General features: G+C 46.9%; 1 pseudogene; it reads left to right on the forward strand.

Moving 5' to 3' along the window:
* Positions 1–1,167: 1,167 nt before the first annotated feature.
* LOC100945065 lies at positions 1,168–1,636 on the forward strand (annotated as a pseudogene).
* Positions 1,637–5,349: the final 3,713 nt, after the last annotated feature.

The following is a 5,349-nucleotide window of genomic DNA, read 5'->3' on the forward strand; positions in this document are numbered from 1 at the left end:
TTTGTACTTGGAACATCTCTCTGGCACCCCTGCCAGGCACTCTGAGTTCTCACTAGCCTGATCTCATTCCTTTCGTAATGGCTGAAACACAAAACCACCAGTCTCCATCCTCTGGTATAAAAGTAACAACGAGCTGTACTTGACAAACATCTGTATTACTTGTCCACGGCTGATGAAAGAAATTACCACAAACTCAGTGGCTGGGAAGCAACACAAATGTATTATCTTATGGCATTGTGAGCTTAGCCTCGCGGGGCTAAAAGCAAGGTGTGAGGAGGCCGTGCTTTCCTTCTGGAAGCTCACAGCATCTAAAGATTTCCTTCGGGGGGGCCCCAAGCACCTTAATATGGTGGCTAGGGATTCATTTTAGTGGTTAGGTCAAAAGTATGGAGCTTGAAATAGACTCATGGCTAAATTTTTTAAATTCTCTTTTTCCATTTTAAAGGGAATAAACAGGTTTATGGAGCCACAAGCAAATTATTGTTATTCAGTTTTATTATACACACAAGTTAACTGAAAAGCCTCAGATTAATGTGAAAGACTTCAGGGCTCTAATGTAACAGGTCACAGCCATACACCACCAGGTTGTGCTACAATTACCCAGAGCTTTGTCTCAAGCTGCTCTTGTCTGGTTACCCCTTAGGTCCCATAGGCCTGGAGCCACACTCCCAATCTTGAGGCATAGCAAGGCCTCAAGACTTCCATTTTCATGGGGCCTTGCAGGCTCCATTCTGTGTGGAGTGCTAAATTTGCAAGTTCAAGATCGGCTTTGGCATTTTGGGTGGCCTGTTACAGGTCTGCAGATTTTCCCACCACATTCTCTGAGACCCAGGAAATCTGAGACAGGGTGATCTCCCAAAAGCAGCATCTGAAGGTGAGGGCAGGACTGCAGGTGGGCTGCCGCCTTGCCCAGCAGCCACCCTGTTCCCCTCTAGGTGTGCGTGTTGGGGGCAGGCTGGGGGAGCCAGTGGAGGCAGAGCCCTCAGATGGGAAGGCTGCACCATTGCACACCATGAGATGATACCTGGGGCTGATGTTCAGCAAAGTTATGCACAAAGATAGAAATTAATCCACTGTGCTTTTTAAGCAAGTGAGTATTTTAAAGTCAGGGTGAGAAAAATCAGAAATTAAATAAGTTGTGATAAAATTTGACTATACAGGTGTGAAGCTGCTACCGCCGTCGCGCTTCTGGAAGGTGTAAGCGCCGGGCCCAACCATGTCTTACTGCCGGCAGGAAGGGAAGGATCAAATCATATTTGTGACCAAAGAAGACCACGAAACCCCAAGCAGTGCAGAGCTGGTGGCTGATGACCCCAGTGATCTGTACGAGGAGCATGGATTGATACTGCCAAATGGAGACATAAACTGGAGCTGCCCATGCCTTGGGGGAATGGCCAGTGGCCCCTGTGAGGAGCAGTTCAAGTCAGCCTTTTCATGCTTCCACTATAGTACGGAGGATGTCAAGGGATCAGACTGTATAGACCAGTTCCGGGCCATGCAGGAATGTATGCAGAAGTGCCCAGACCTCTATTCCCAAGAGGATGAGGAGGAGGAAGAAGAGAAGCCAGCAGAACATGTAGAAGAAATGGCTGCCGCTGAGGCCACTGCAACCAAAGAAGAGGAGGGGTCAAGTTAATGAAGGCCAGAAGGCACTGGAGTCCAGTCCTTCCATTTTAGGGTGATATGGACCTTTTATAAAATGCCTTTTAGTCACCTTCCAGGAAGTATCTTTTCCTCTGTTTTGTGCACTGTAATGTACAAGATAACTTATTTTGATGCTCAGAGGTCTTGGCCTGTTGACATATACACTGAAAAAAGTGGGGATTGTATATATGTGTTTCATATACAAACCAGTCAGCAAATGTAGCCTCTACTTTTGAATTCACTTCTCAGATTGCTCTGAATTTTACCACTTTGAAATAGTGGGCTGAATATTGCCAGCATCCAAAAATCACTATCCAGGAATGTTTCTTATGAGTGAGTTGATTTATTCTGATTCATCATATTTATACCTTTTAGTAGATTTTATACCCTTTGGGTAATGAAAGAGAAACAAAACATCTTCCTTTAAAATGCTGGGGTGGGGCCAATTCCTGCTTAGAAGAGGCCAGGTGGTGAGGTACTTACCACTCAAAAAGCATCTTGACCTTGAGCATATAAGGGGGTGCTAGACTTCATTCCTGATACATTTTGGTTTCCATTTTTTTAGGTTTTTCTATTTCAGAAGGTGGAGATTTGGACCCTCCCTTTCATGATCCCTTTCTAGTGAAGAGAAAGGGTGGTTCTTACTGTTCTTGCTATTCCAAAAGCCCTAGTTTGGGACCTGCGTTCACACTGGCTTTCAGTCTGGTCAGATGCAATGTTCTGAGAGGTGGGGACCCAGTTGTTACTGGAGTAGCAGCCAGGAGAAGTAAGAGCGTGAATTAAGTAATCAATTAAAGAAAATGTGATTTCTAAAAAAAAAAAAAAAAAAAATTTGACTATACAATTTTGACTGTATCCTACCCTAGTAATGAATCATTGGGAGTTTTTACCCTGGAGTTGTGCAGAACCCCAGCGCGGATGGACATTAAGGGGACCATGAGCCCCTGGCCATGACTTCACAGTGTAGCTCAGATAAGCCATTTTCCAGGGTGAGGGTCCTTTGTTTTCATCTGATTTCATTACTGAAACATGTCTTAATGGACTTTGGGGTTGCTGAAACACAGAACTGCTGACGGGTGCACAATGGCCTGCAGCTTGGGTGGTCTTGGTTTGTGAAGATGTCTATGGAGAAAGGCCTCCTAACCTGTGTGCTGGGCCACGGTCACCTCACTCAAGACATGCTGTGTGAGAGGCTGGGTGCAGGGGACAGGACCTGCAGGCTCCTAGCAGAGACAGGTCAGTGGGAACAAGCTGTCGAGCCAAACCAGCTTCCACGTGGAGAAATAACCATGACGCAGACCCAGACCTGGTAAGATATCAGGGTTGATACTGTTTTCTGATTGGTTCTTAGGAGGCAAAGGCCCAGGGAGAGCGGAAGCAAGAGCCCTTGGGAAGAGTCAAGGTGAGCATCCATGTCACTCCCCTGAGTCAGGCTTTCCTTTCCCCAGAGGCAGTTTTGGCTTTTTCTGCCAACGCTGGGAGCACGCATTTACCTGTGGCCCATCCTGTGTCACCGGTCTTGCACTTACATCCTGGAGTAGTCCACAGAAGCTTGAGAGAAGGGATTTTGTTCCTATTTTTGACAGGGAAGTGAAGGCTTTGGAGGCTCAGGGAGATGTGGTGTCCTGGCACCTGTGATGGGCTCGGGCCCTGTGAGGCTGTCACCTACTCCCAACTCAGCCTACAGGTGAGGCTGCGCCCCCACCACGTGGGGACCACCCCTCGGCTTGAGTTATTACCGCTGCACTCACAGCAGCTCACAGCCAGGACTTAATTGCCTACTAATTGTTTTCTCTGTTTGTTGCATTTCTCTAATTAGACTCGGAGCTCTGAGGACAAAAACTCTTTTTTTTTTTTTTTTTTTGGTAACCTCTCATGCCTGGGCCCAAAGGAGTTACCAGTAAATATGGATTGACTGACAGAAGAATCCAGACTGCTCAAGGCAGCTGGACGGGCAGATCTCCCAATTCTAAATTACTGGAATGGTTTTTACGAGGTATCTGTCATGAGGTCGCCCTTCAACTATGAGGCAAATACTTGTTTTCTGTACTTTCTGTGTGCCAGGCCCTGGGGATGAGGAGCAGAGCACTGTCCCCACCTTTGTCAAGCTCCCAGTCTGAGGGGAGAACAACAGAAGTGACCGTCTGGTGGGATGAGTGTCCCAATAGTGTTTGTAACAAGTGTTGTGGGTACAGGGCAGGGGGAAGGAAGAACAGGGCCAGGACTGCCTCGGGGAGGACGGAGAGCATGGTCTGGTGCAGTCGGAGGCTTTAGAAGAGGCAGAATTTCTGCCACCCCCTACTGGGTAGGTAAGGATAGGTTAGCTAGTGTTTGTACAAGGCTGAGGGGCTATCACAGCCAGCCCATCAGCCAGGAATTATAAGGACAATACGTGGCCAGATGACCAGGGGGAGGGGTAGGAACAGCTCTGAGATGCCAGGGTGACTGTGCCACAGTCTGACCCCACACAGTTCCCCCTCTAACTCCCAAGAGTCTGTGTCCTGATTTAAATAAGACATCACACGCTGTTACTCTGGCCCTTGAAGGTCTGTGAAATGTTGAAATGGTTCTCAAAGTGCTCCGTGCATGTTTTGTTTCTGGGCCGAGGTCCATGGCTCTCAGAAGACGCCCAAAGGGGTCCAGCCTTACTGCCTTACAGAGCCTTTTCTTTTCCTTAGGAGTCTGGCCTTGTGTGCAGCACCAAACGCTGCCTGCAGCGTGTGGGAGCAGCGGGCAAGGCCCCGGCACAGAGGCTTGGTGGTGATCTTTATCCAAAGCTGGATGTGGGCATGAGCGTTCACTACGTTTTTCCTCCCAGATGTGACTCATGTGCTTCTTATGACGACACTTGTATGATACAAGCAAATAGGAAACCACCCAAGGCAGAGGTGATTTGTAACACAGGTGCTGGAGTTCCTGTGTGGCTCTGGACAGGCTGGCCTCCTTCAGCCTCCATGGCTCATTCATGAAGTGGGGAGAATAGCGAGTTCTCCAAGGATTTAAAGGATTTGGTAAAATCCATGTGAGCCACTTAGCCCATAAGAAGAGCTGTATAAACATTAGTTTTGAGTCTCATCCAAACAATCCCTTCTCAGCCTTGTCATGTGGTTACATCCCAGTGCATAGTGATCCAAGAGTTCAGAAAAGGGAAGGGAGAGAGGTGATGGTACCTGTATAAGTAAGCGGTTGCCTTTGAGATGACTAAGTCATTTGGCACGGTTTTCCTCCGTTTTTAGCACAAAGCTCATTGATCTGACTACTCAGAGGCAACAGCAACATGACGGTATAGACGTTGGAGTAATTTGATGTTGGAATTGAGGTTTTTCCATTGCCAGTTAAAATACCGAGGCTGGTCTGCATTCGGGCAACCCCGCAGACATGGGGCGTGTTCAGCCTCTCCGTGGTTCAGAGCCACCTATGGTGGCTCCCTCAAAGAACTCTCAAAGATTTGTAAGAAAGGATTTGTATGTTGTATTTTGCAAATATTGAAGTTTGAAAGTAACACAGTCTCAAAAATTAAGAGGCAAGCAACAATAATGATCTCAACAAAAATGATTGTCACGTTCTTTGGTGGATAACTTTATCGGCTACACAAAGTTTTCTTCTTATTTTAAGTCTTTGGTTAAAACACTTCTTACACAATGAACCCATTACAATTGAAAGTAATCTTTAACCACTAAGCTGTAATAACTACTGAACTTCATA

Source organism: Otolemur garnettii, unplaced genomic scaffold (genome assembly GCF_000181295.1).
Source record: "Otolemur garnettii isolate 467f Iridium unplaced genomic scaffold, OtoGar3 scaffold00079, whole genome shotgun sequence".
NCBI classification, from domain to species: domain Eukaryota; kingdom Metazoa; phylum Chordata; class Mammalia; order Primates; family Galagidae; genus Otolemur; species Otolemur garnettii.